Here is a 12,007-nt window from a genome sequence, read left to right as displayed (position 1 = left end):
TTTTACAGCTGACTTTGATTTCAAATACCTGTGTTTCCTTCTTCTGGTACAATTCTTTTTTTAAAACAGTCTTATCTTAATGATAAATTAATCTTTCTTTCTTTCTTTCTTGATTTTATTTATTTATTTATTTGAGAGAAAGAGAGAGCGAAAGAGCACAAGGCCAGGGAGGGGCAGAGGGTGAGGGAGAAGCAGGCTCTCTGCTGAGCAAGGAGCCCAAAGTGAGGCTCAATCCCAGGACTCTGGGATCATGACCTGAGCTGAAGGCAGGCATTTAACCTGCTGAGTCCCCTTAGGTGCCCCTTAACCATAAGTTTCTTAAAAAATTTCTCTATTGGGGCACCTGGGTGGCTCAGTGGGTTAAGGTCTCTGCCTTCAGCTAGGGTTGTATCCCAGGATCCTGGGATCGAGCCCCGCCTTGGGCTCTCAGCTCGGCAGGGAGCCTGCTTCCTCCTCTTTCTCTGCCTGCCTCTCTGCCTACTTGTGATCTTTGTCTGTCAAATAAATAAACAAAATCTTTAAAAAAAAATTTCTCTATCTACCCTCATTAATCTTCCAACTCTTGCAACACTTTATACAGAGCTGTGTACATGGCAGGTATGTAGGAACCCCTTATTGAGTTAAATGCAAGGACATTAATCCCAACACATCATGAAACCTGGTTAATGAGCATCTCCACTCATGATATTAAGAGACATCTGGTTTAAGAAAGATTAAAATATTGGGGCACCTGGGTGGCTCAGTGGGTTAAGCCTCTGCCTTCGGCTCAGGTCCTGATCCCAGGGTCCTGGGATCGAGCCCCGCATTGGGCTCTCTGCTCAGCAGGGAGCCTGCTTCTCCCTTTCTATCTACCTGCCTCTCTGCCTACTTGTGATTTCTCTCTCTGTCAAATAAAAAAATAAATAATTTAAAAAAAAGAAAGATTAAAATAATAGGAAAACAGTAAATCCTGTTCAGAAAGTACTAATAAACTTCCTCCCAAAACAAACAGTATTTTGTTGAATGAAACGCAGCCCACAATGAAAATTTCGTGTGTCTTAAAGTTTCTAAATTACTTGACAACACATTCCCACTATACCTAAGTCCTTGAAGGAACCATTGCCACTAAAGGCTGTAACCCACATTAAAACCTAGGTCTTACAGCTCCTGTCCGGTGACTCTCCCATCACATCTTACTTTCTCTAATTATGGTAACATTTTATTCCTGATCTATTTGGACAGGAAGAAAGTTTATGGCTTCAACTGCTTATCATTTTTCCCTCTTAGCCTTACTAATCAAAGTATCATCCATGAACCAGCCACATCATCATCTCCTGGGAATTTTTTGGGAAATTAAAAAATCTTAAGCCATCCTAAAGTGTACATCTTAGCAAGATACCTATATTATTTTATGCCCAATGAATTCCAAAATAACAATTCTAGACAATAGAGAAACTGTATTTTTAGTTTGGACACTCTCAGTATCTGAAATGACTGATGATTTTGAGCAGCAAAGAGCAACTGAATACCTTTAGTCAATGTTGTTGGCAAGAGAAAAATACCAAAAATGAAATAGGTAGTGAATTAAGTAGTATATTACAGGAATTGTTTATCAAATTATAATATTAAAAAAAGAGTACATTTTAGCATTTGAGACACATAAATACCTTTCATTTATTAAATCATATTTGGCATGGTTTTTGAATTTTACAAGAACATTTTTTATATGTCACCACATAGAAATTTACAAACCTTGCCAAACAAAATTAAATGAAAAATTTAAAAAGTTTGTTTCACTTAAATATCATAAGAATCATTTTCCAGTCAGGGAAAAAACCCCTACCTCCTCTACTGCAACAATTTCTGGTTCTCTATAAAATTTAATTATCTCTGTTCAATTATTTCAAAAAAGAGAATAAATTAGCACTTAAAAAAAAAAAGGATAGTACATTTCCAATTCTTTGTATTGACCCAGTACCTTCCCTCTCCTGAAAAGTTAGTTGTGAACCATGAGTCTCTTCTGGTGGCTTTGCAGGTATGAGGCCAGGAAATTCTAGAAAGTGTAGTGTTGAGGACTGAGATATCTGAATTCATATAAATTTGCCTCTGCTCTCAAGAGACCTGAAGTGGAGAAGTCAGATCCAGGAGCTCCAAGAGAGGAGCTAAGTGCAGAGCTCCAGTGGGATTGCTCTTCTAACTCTCTTTCTTGGAGGATATTGAAATATTGCGTGTGTGTGTGTGTGTGTGTGTGTGTGTTTTAAAGATTTTATTTATTTATTTGATAGAGAGAGACACAGCAAGAAAGGGAACACAAGCAGAGAGAGTGGGAGAGGGAGAAGCAGGCTTCCCACTGAGCAGGGAGCTTGATGCGGGGCTCAATCCCAGGACCCTGGGATCATAACCTGAGCTGAAGGCAGACACTTAATGACTGAGCCACCCAGGTGCCCCTGTGTGTGTTTTTATTCTGTTATGATAGTCACCATACAGTACATCATTAGTCTTTGATGTAGTGTTCCATTGATTCATTATTTGCATATAACACCCAGTGCTCCATGCAATACATGCCCTCCTTAATGCCCATTACCAGACTAAGCAATTCCCCCATCTCCCTCCCCTTTAAAACCCTCAGTTTGTTTCTTGGAGTCCATAGTCTCTCATGGTTTGTCTCCTGCTCCAATTACCACCCCCCTTCATTTTTCCCTTCCTTCTCCTAATGTCTTCCATGCTATTCCTTATGTTCCACAAATAAGTGAAACCATATGATAATTGACTTTCTCTGCTTGACTTATTTCACTTAGCATAATCTTCTCCAGAACCATCCATGTTGATGTAAAAGTTGGGTATTCCTCCTTTCTGATGTCTGAGTAATAGTCCATTGTATATATGGACCACATCTTCTTCTTCTTCTTTTTTTTTTTTTTTAAGATTTATTTATTTATTTATTTGACAGACAGAGATCACAAGTAGGCAGAGAGGCAGGCAGAGAGAGAGGGGGAAGCAGGCTCACCGCTGAGCAGAGAGCCCGATGCGGGGCTCGATCCCAGGACCCTGGGACCATGACCTGAGCCGAAGGCAGAGGCTTTAACCCACTGAGCCACCCAGGCGCCCCAGGACCACATCTTCTTTTTATAAAGGTACTCTTTTTAAAGATTTTATTTATTTATTTGACAGAGAGATATCACAAGCATGCAGAGAGGCAGGCAGACAGAGAGGAGGAAGCAGGCTCCCCACTGAGCAGAGAGCCGTTGTGGGGCTCAATCCCACGACCCTGAGATCATGACCTGAGATGAAGGCAGAGGCTTTAACCCACTGAGCCACCCAGGTGCCCAGACCACATCTTCTTTATCCATTCATCTGCTGAAGGGCATCTCAGCTCTTTCCACCATTTGGCTATTGTGGACATTGCTGCTATGTACTTTGTGGTACATATGGCCCTTCTTTTCACTATATCTGTATCTTTGGGAGTAAATACCCCATAGAGCAATTGTTGAGTTATAAGGTAGCTCTATTTAATTTTTTGAGGAAACTCTGCACTGTTTTCCAAAGTGGCTGTACCAACTTGCATTCCCACCTACAGTATAAAAGTGTTCCCCTTTCTCCACGACCTCTCTAACATTTGTTGTTTCTTGCTTTGTCAATTTTTGCCATTCTAACTGGTGTGAGGTGGTATCTCAATGTGGTTTTGATTTGAATTTTCCTGGTGGCTAATGATGATGAACATTTTTTCTTGGGTCTGTTAGACATTTATCTTCTTTTGAGAAGTGTCTGTATGTCTTCTGCCCATTTTTTTTTTTTACTTGATTATTTGTTTTTTGGGTGTTGAGTTTGAGAAGTTCTTTATAGATCTTGAATATCAACCCTTTGTCCATGATGTCATTTGCAAATATCTTCTCCCATTCCGTGGGTTGCCTCTTTGTTTTGTTGACTGTTTCTTTTGCTGTGCAAAAGCTTATCTTGGTGAGGTCTCAAAAGTTCATTTTTGCTTTCATTTCCCTTGTCTTTGGAGACATATTTTTCAAAAAGTTGCTGTGGCCGAAGTTGAAGAGATTACTGCCTATGTTCTCCTTTAGGATTTTGATGGATTCCTGTTTCACATTGAGGTCTTTCATACATTTTGAGTTTATCTTTCTCTATGGTGTAAGAGAATGGTCGAGTTTCATTCTTCTGTATATAGCTGTCCAATTTTCCCAGCACCATTTATTGAAGAAACTGTCTTTTTTCCCCTTAGGTATCTTTTCCTGCTTTATTGAAGATTATTTGACCATAGAGTTGAGGGTCCATATCTGGGCTCTCTATTCTGTTCCATGGGTCTATGCATCTGTTTTTGTGCCAATACCATGCTGTCTTGGTGATCACAGCTTTGTAAAGTAGCTTGAAATCAGGTGACGTGGTGCCCCCAGCTCTATTTTTCTTTTTCAAGATTTCCTTGGCGATTCAGGGTCTTTTCTGGTTCCATATAAATTTTAAGATTGTTTGTTCCAGCACTTTGAAAAATGCCATTAGTATTTTGATCCGGATGGCATTGAAAGTCTAGATTGCTCTGGGCAGCATAGACATTTTAAAAATGTTTATTCTTCTGATACATGAGCATGGAATATTTTTCCATCTCTGTGTCTTCTTTGATTTCTTTCATGAGTGCTCTGTAGTTTCTAGAGTATAGATCCTTTACCACTTTGGTTAGGTTTATTCCAAGGTATCTTATAGCTTTTGGTGCTGTTGTAAATGGACTTGATTCCCTAATTTCTCTTTCTACAGTTACATTGTTAGTGTATAGGAAAGCAACTGATTTCTGTGTATTGATTTTGTATCCTGCCACATTACTAAATTATTGTATGAGTTCTATTAATTTGGGGGCAGAGTGTTTTGGGTTTTCCACATAAAGCATCATGTCATCTGTGAAGAGAGAGTGTTTAACTTATTCTTTGCCAATTTGAATATATTTTATTCTTTTTGTTGTCTGATTGCTGTTGCTAGGACTTCTAGTATTATGTTGAACAACAGTGGTGAGAGTGAGCATCCTTGTCATGTTCCTGATCTTAAGGGAAAAGTTCTCAGGTTTTCCCCATTAAGAATGATATTCCATGTGGGATTTTCATAGATGGATTTTATGAAATTGAGGAATATTCCCTTTATCCTAGTACTCTGAAGAGTTTTAATCAGGAAAGGATGCTGTATTTAGTCAAATGCTTTTTCTGCATCAATTGGGAGGATCATGTGGTTCTTCTCTGTCCTCTTAATGTGTTCTATCACATTGATTGATTTGGGAATGTTGAAGCACCCTTGCGTTGCAAGGGTAAATTCCTCCTGGTCGTGGTGGATAATCTTTTTAAGGTACCATTAGATCCTACTAGCTAAGATCTTGCTGAGAATTTTGGCGTCCATATTCACCAGGGATATTGGTCTGAAATTCTCCTTTTTGATGGAGTCTTTGCCTGGTTTGGGCATCAAGGTAATGCTGGTTTCATAGAAAGAGTCTGGAAGTTTTCCTTCTGTTTCTATTTTCTGAAACAATTTAAGGAGAATAGGTATTATTTCTTCTTTGAATGTTTGGTAGAATTCTCCAGGGAATCCATCAGGTCCTATACTCTTGTTTTTGGGAAGGTTTTTGATCCCTGCTTCAATCTTGTTACTGGTTATTGGTCTATTCAGGTTGTCAATTTCTGTTTCAGTTTTGGTAGCTTATAGGTTTCCAGGAATGCATCCATTTCTTCTAGGTTGCTTAACTTATTGGCATATAACTGTTGATAATAATTTCTGATGATTGTTTCTATTTCCTTTGGGTTAGTCATGATATCTCCCCTTTCATTCATAATGTTATTAATTTGGGTCTTTTCTCTTTCCTTTTGGATAAGTCTGGTCAGTGGTTTATCAATCTTACTAATTCTTTCAAAAAACCAGCTTCTAGTTTCATTGATGTGTTCTACTGTATTTCTGGTTTTTAATTCATTGATCTCTGCTCTAATCTTAATTATTTCCCTCCTCGTGCATAGGTTAGGCTTAATTTGTTGTTGATTCTCCAGTTCTTTAAGGTGTAAAGATAGTGTGTGTTAGGGATTTTTCTATTTTTTTGAGTGAGGCTTGGATGGCTATGTAATTCCCCTTTAGGACCACCTTTGTGGTATCCCATAAGTTTTGGACTGAAGTGTTTTCATTCTTGTTGGTTTCCATGAATTGTTTAAGTTCTTCTCTGATTTCTTGGTTAACCCAAACATTCTTGAAAGGATGGTCTTTAGCTTCCAAGTGTTTGAATTTCTTCCAAACTTTTTTCTCGTGATTGAGTTCTAGTTTCAAAGCACCATGGTTGAGAATTTGCAGGGAATAATCTCAATCTTTTGGATCAGTTGAGCCCTGATTTGTGAACCCAATATGTGGTCTATTCTGAGAAAATTCCATGTGTGCTCAAGAAGAATGAGTATTCTGTTGTTTTAGGGTGGAATGTTCTGTATATATCTATGAGGTCTATTTGGTCCAGTGTGTCATTCAAAACTCTTGTTTGTTGTTGTTGTTGTTGTTGTTGTTGATTTTCTGCTTAAATGATCTGTCTATTGCTGAGACTGGAGTGCTGAGGTCTCCTACAATTAATCTGTTATTATCAATATGCCTCTTTATTTTGGTTAACAGTTGTCTTATGTAGTTGGCTTCTCCCATGTTGGGGGCATAGATATTTACAACTGTTAGAACTTCTTGTTGGATAGATCCTTTAAGAATGATATAGTGTTTTTCTGTACCTCTAACTGCAGTCTTTAGCTTAAAATCCAGTTTGTCTGATATGAGAATTGCTACCCCAGCTTTCTTTTGTGGTCCATTGGCATGAAAGATGGTCCTGAATCCCTTTACTTTCAGTCTGGCTGTATCTTTACATTCAAAATTAATCTGTTGTAGACAACATATGGATGGGTCCTGTCTTTTTATCCAATCTGCAACCCTGTGCCATTTTATGGGAGAATTTAGGCCATTCACGTTGAGAGTGATTATTGAAAGATATGGTTTTACTGTCATCCTGTTGCCTGTGAGGTCCTTGTTTCTATAGATTGTATCTGTAAATTTCTGTTCTATATCATTCTTGGGGTCTTTCTTTCATAGGACCCCCCCCTTAATATTTCTTGCAGAACCAGCTTCATGGTCACATATTCTTTCAGTTTTTGCTGGTTTGGGAAGTTCTTTATCTCTCCATCCATTCTAAATGACAGCCTTGCAAGATAAAATATTCTTGGCTGCATGTTCTTCTCATTTAGTAAGCTGAAAATATCTTGCCAGCCCTTTCTGGCTTGCCAGGACTCTGTGGACAAGTCTGATGTTATTCTGATGTTCCTCCCTCTGTATATAAGGAATCTCTTCCCTCTAACTGTCCTTAAAATGGTTTCCTTGGTTTTAAGATTTGTGAGTTTCACTATTACATGCCTGGGCATCAGTCTGTTCTCTTTGATCTTGGGAAAGGACCTCTCTGCCTCTAGGACATGAATGCTTGTTTCATTACCCAGGTTAGGGAAGTTCTCAGCTATGGTTTGCTCAAATATATCTTCTGGTCCTCTCTCTCCACCCTCTCAGGTATCCCAATAATTCTGACATTGGAACATTTCATGGAGTCATTTTTTCTCTAATTCTGTTTTCATGGGTTTTAAGCTGTTTGTTCCAGGCCTCCTCCTGTTCCTTCTTTCCTTTTTTTCTATCAGTTTGTCTTCTAGATCACTAACTCATTATTATGTCACATTTACCCTAGCTGTTCGAGTATCTAGATTAGATTGGATATCATTGATAACATTTTTAAGTTCTGCCCAATCAGGTCTCATTTCTGCCCTTGGAGAATCTATGCTGCCATTAATGATTTTCTCCATCCTAGCTATTTTCTGCATAACTGTTACCCTGAGGTCTATTTCCAACTTCTAGTCTATATCTTTATCTATTAGTTCTGTGGCAGAGATCATAGTCTGTGAATTTTTCCTGTGTTGGGGGTTCCTCCTCTTAGTCATTCTGTTGAGAAGTGGTTGAGGGAATATATAGAGTCCAGATTATTGACCACAACTGAAGCAAGATTCACTTGTTTTATAGGGACCTTTGAGTTGTTTGCCTCTTGTTCTTCCAGTATGTCTTCTGGGGGAGAGGTCTGTCGTGCTGTTACTCCCACAACCCTGTTTGAGCTGAGTTGCCCTGCCCACTGTAGTGGGGATGGGCTTTGTAAAAACAGTTTTGGGGAGGCTTTTGTTCTCTGGGGGCTTTCCCTGGAGACTTCTGCTTCTTTTCCAAGAGTCAGAGCAGAAGTGACCATATCCTGACCTGTCTCAGAACAGAGAGATTGCAGTCTGATTTCCAGAGAGTCCTCCAGGACACACTGACTCTGTTTTTGTCTGTGCTGCCAGAAACCGCAGCATCTTGTGTTGTGTGCCCTACAGCTGCACTCCCAGTTCTTGCTGACTCCACAGCTCCACAGTCCCACAGCTCCAGGTTTCAGTCTGGAGGGGTTCCCTAAAGTCCTTTCCCCACCGCTACCAGTCTGTGAGTGGGTGCCCAGTTCAGCACAGGAGACATTTACACTCCAGCGGCTGAGGATCCCAGAGGCTCCTTCCCCCTACCATTTATCTCCCAATATCTGCCTGCAGAATCATGGCTCTCCACTTCATACCTCAAAACTAACCACTGGAGGTATTCTGTTTGTAGAGATCCAGACATATCTTCTTTCATCTTGGGCTGATTTCATGGGTGTTCAGACTGGCCTGGTAGATATCCAGCTCAATTCAAGGGACTGGACAAAATAGGGTCCCTTACTCTCACCATCTTTGTCCCCTATTCTGTGTGTTTTTAATGTCCCAAGTAGTTTTCAGTTTCTTTCTTTCTTTTTTTTCAAATGAAAGACAATTTTTATTTCCATTTAATGGGGATTTGGGCTTCATTCTGGGAAGATAAGTTACCAAAGATAAGGTATTTTTCTGTATATTAAGAATATACAAATGTGTGTAGGCTAAATTAAACATTGGCTGATATCCAAAGGAGGGACAATTGTCTGACCCAGAAAAGATGGCTGTTTACACTTTGACTCCTGAATGTAATAAGATATTAGAGTAAGAGGGAAGTATTTATTTTTGCCTTTGAGATTTATACTAGTTTGACTAAAATACTTAGTAAGAACAGTCAATTAAAGTGTCAAAAATGGGGGTGCCTGGGTAGCTCAGTCAGTTAAGTGCTTGCCTTTGGCTCAAGTCATGATCCCAGGGTCATGGGATCGAATCCCCCGTCTGTCTCTTTGCTCAGCAGGGAGTCTGCTTCTCCCTCTCCCTCTGCCTGCTGCTTTGCATGCTTGTGTTCTCTATTTCTCTCTCTGTCTCTCTGTCAAAAAAATAAATAAAATGGGGTGCCTGGGTGTTTCAGTTGGTTAAGTGACTGCCTTCTGCTCAGGTCATGATCCCAGGGTCCTGGGATCAAGTCCCACATTGGACTCCCTGCTCATCGGGGGCTCTGTTTCTCCCTCTCCCTCGGCCTGCTGCTCTGCCTACTTGTGCTCTCTGTCTCTCTCTGTCAAATAAATAAATAAAATCATAAATAAATAAATAAATAAATAAATAAAATGTCAAAAATCTTGAAAAAAATCTGTTCAGTAAACAAAGAACACTGAATAAGAAGTCTAGAGAACCAAGTTCTATTTCTGCTTTTATAATTAGCTATATATTCTAGGGCAAATCATTTAATATCTCTGGGTTCTGTTTTCTCATTTGCAACTTCCTACAAAATTGTGGGTGCAGAGGGGAGACCACTCTATTAACTATGGGACACTGATGAAAGGCAGACACTGCATAGGAGGCTGGATCACTTTCTTCACCCAGAAATAAGTCAGGATGACTACATTTTGAAACCAAAAAGTGTCATGAAAACCTACAGAAAAAATGATCTATTTCAGTGAAAGGGGACTTAATGAGCAGAACTTTACAAAGGGGCTATTTAATGTTTTTAAACATGAATAGGATCTAAGAGAAAAAGAAAGAAATATTATAAGAAACTTTATAGTGCACACAGGGCTGTCAAATTTTTATTGTATCTGTAAGCATCAGCATAAATAGTAACAACCATCACAAACAGCATCTTTCTGTTAAAAAAAAAAAGAAAAAGAAAAAAAGAAAGAAAGGAAGGAATGCCTCAAGCTTTCCAACAAATGTCAACAGACAAACTTACACCAAGATATTTACTTTGATTTTCTAAAGTCACATTTTAAAGAACTGGGAGAAAATTTAATAAATATTAACTCAAAATTTTTCTACTTTACAGTTAAACTAAAATCTACTTTACTCATTTTTTATGCAATTGGTCTTTTAAAATAAAGGCAAAAATAAAATAAAGACAGGAACATCTGTGTGCATGTGTATGTGTTCAAGTACCAAAACAGCATAAACATCAGTATTTCACTAAAAAGAATTACCAAATAGACTCAATAGCATCCAACACACCATATTAGCTCTCCTAACTGCACCTGGATTTAATTACTCTCTTCTTGGAAAATTATTGTTTCTATTTATTTTGTACTTGCAATCTCTTTCACCATCTCAAAGCATCTCCAGCATCTCTCCTCACTCTAAGGCTATAGGGAGGGACCAACCTATCAGCAGTCTGGCAAGGGAAAAAAGTCTAGACCACATGTGGCTGGGCCATCTTTGGGCAGGTATGCAAAATTAATATTTCAGCTGACCACTGAATGGTCACTGTTTAATTGTGATTTGTGCAATTAGCTAAGATCAAAGCAAATTTATGGGCAGTTATGTAAACTTTTCCACAAAGAGAAAAAATTGCTAATTTTTTCATTACTATAATGTAAATAAAGAAATTAACCAAAAAAATTTTTAGCAGAATGCAGTTCACACACACACACAACTAAAATTAAAGCATTATAAGGCAATATTCATCCTTAATACAAGAGATGTATTCTGAGATGATCTATCTTCTCCCATTATATTTTGTTTTTCATGAAAAATGTTTGCAGTCAGAGGTTTGGTGGCACCACTCAAATCCACTCACAAAAAGAGATTAATTTTTCAGGAATTTTGAGAGCCAGGTGACATCACATTCATAGCTTAAAAATCAGCAAATGAATATATGTATATGTATATGTATATAAATATATATGCATACATATAAGCTAGAATCATTTTCATGGAATACCATAAAGGGCAATCTATATCTACATATATTTATTTATCTCAAGGAAATAGTCAAATTCTACAAATTGTGGTTCTTTCCTTCTTTCTTTTCTTTCCTTCCTCCTTCCTTCCTTCCTTCCATTCTTTTCAGAGCCAGGTGTTAAATACTTAGCAGCACACCACAGTTTGCAGATGACTAACTTCATTTCAGGAGTTATTTATGGGTCTCAGCTTACAGTTAAAAGGACACTGAATAACAAAATATATGGTTTCCAGTACTAGACCGCCCCCCTCCCCCATAAATACTGGTTTTATTAGCCTCTTCCTCTCACCACTCTATGATTCAAACATGTGTGTATAAATATTAAACAAACAAAAAAACACAACTTTTTGGTATATATTTACATTTATTAAAAATCAGAACATAGGGACGCCTGGGTGGTTCAGTCCATTTAGTGGCTAACTCTTGGTTTCAGCTCACGTCATAATCTCAGGGCAGTGAAGTCCAGCTACCAGTAAAGTTCCACACTGGGCATGGGGTCTGCCTAAGATTCTCTCGCTCTCCCTCTGCTCCTACCCCCACTTGTGCACACACTCTCTCTCTTAAAAGAAAAAGAAATAAGAACACCAATTAGCAATACAAAATGCAAATGAGTCTCAGGAAGGAAGGAAGCACTGAGCAGAGTTTTCCTGCAAATAAACGGAAACTTGTCAGTGGCTGTGATTAAGGTGATACATGAGTGAAAACATGAATGAAATCTGTTGCCTCTGATGTGCAGTTGCCCTTTTCTTTTAAGAAACGTTTAGCCTCACCACAGTAAAACCTAGTAAAGTGTGACTTCCTGCTAACCAACGACTGGTTCCTGACAGAATGTGCATTTTTGAAATTATTGCCATATTTATTTATC

The sequence above is a fragment of the Martes martes genome (genome assembly GCF_963455335.1).
Source record: "Martes martes genome assembly, chromosome: 6".
NCBI classification, from domain to species: domain Eukaryota; kingdom Metazoa; phylum Chordata; class Mammalia; order Carnivora; family Mustelidae; genus Martes; species Martes martes.
This window is presented reverse-complemented; position numbering follows the sequence as displayed.